The 1379-nt window shown below is 34.4% G+C and overlaps 1 long non-coding RNA gene across 2 annotated transcripts in view; it reads right to left on the reverse strand.

Moving 5' to 3' along the window:
• Positions 1-687, reverse strand: part of LOC107575260 (uncharacterized) — a 4233-nt gene extending 3546 nt beyond the window's left edge. Inside the window, exon 1 of one of the 2 annotated variants that reach the window (XR_001607829.1) lies at positions 340-687. This is a non-coding gene — a long non-coding RNA (uncharacterized lncRNA). Of the gene's footprint in view, positions 1-10 lie in introns of both variants that reach the window. The other variant, XR_001607830.1, reaches the window with a different exon arrangement.
• Positions 688-1379: the final 692 nt, after the last annotated feature.

Genomic DNA, 1379 nt, shown 5'->3' on the forward strand with positions numbered 1-1379 from the left:
AAAACCTGACCTGTTCATACAAACAGTGCCATACACATCATAGACAATTAATATAACTTTTAAACACAACATATCTTGCATACATTATCACAACTGGGTGAAAAATACCATCTTAACATTTTTCTTGTCACACATAACCATTCATTTACATAAATGATAATACTCTGCTGATGAGCATTGTTTAGCTCTTCAGAATTATAATGCACCCCGTTTCAATACATTACACATATCAACTAACCAAATAAATGCATCTAAACTCATATAAACACTTTGAACATGAATAGAACTCATAAACACTTCATTTCAGAGGACTGAGCATTATATTATTTTGAAACTCACCAAATCCGGGGGATTTCAACACAATAAATCAACCGCATCGGAATTTTACAGGGTCCACAATCGGCTATCGTCCACTTCAATATCATCAACTATCACACTTTCAATCCGCTTCAATAACACCCGCGATTTTTGCGAGCGCGTGCTCTCTTTTTCAGTATTCCGTCTCATCTCTGTGACGTCATACACAGCGCCCGTCATATAACAAAATATTACGTTTGCATTTATTTGTTATTAACTATTTTTTCCCGTTCATAACACATCATATCACCCTTTTTGGGTATTTTAAATGAAAATATAATTATTTCAAATTACATTTATTATTTCTGATCAGCTCAATTCTGACCTGTGTTACACCTGCATGGCATGTTGTTTCTGAATTGTTATACAACAGATCCAAATGCATAGCCTCATCAGAGACAGAGAGGCCCAGTTAAATGGATGTTTCAGGATTGGTTTTTTTTATTATTGTTTTTTTCCCTATTTCAGTCTTAGAATTATTACATTGAGGGTTTTAAATATTATGACTCCAGAGGTCTCACAGACCCAGTAATTTGGATCTTGATTAGTAAGTTATCACACATATGATCTACATTGATTGCTCCTGTTCTGCACATTTGCTTCAGTTGTTTCATCATGCAAACTATCCTGATTTTCACCTGCTTTCCTGTTCAGCTCATTTTTGAATGCCGTTAGTCTTCTGTGTTTGGAATAATCACCACTCAGACTCAGAGTGTTCATTAGATTTTTCTGATCCTAAATTGGATAGGCATATTCTGCAAGTACCCTGCAGTTTGCAATGTAAATGTTGTCTTATTTTTTTCTGAATCTTTTGCATATTTTAACCTGATCCAATCCAACTGCTTAAAACTAAATAAATCTTAATCAGCAGCTATGAACCTTCTTCCTGAGATTGTAGTGTATTTGCCAGTATAATTACTTGCCAGTATATTTGATATTGTAAATGCAGCATCTTTAGCGCCAATATATGTATGCAATGAGAGTTGTAAGGGAAACAGGTCAATAATTTAGCTCAAAGGGAA

This window comes from Sinocyclocheilus grahami, unplaced genomic scaffold (assembly GCF_001515645.1).
Source record: "Sinocyclocheilus grahami isolate Dianchi unplaced genomic scaffold, SAMN03320097.WGS_v1.1 scaffold2531.1, whole genome shotgun sequence".
Classification (NCBI taxonomy): domain Eukaryota; kingdom Metazoa; phylum Chordata; class Actinopteri; order Cypriniformes; family Cyprinidae; genus Sinocyclocheilus; species Sinocyclocheilus grahami.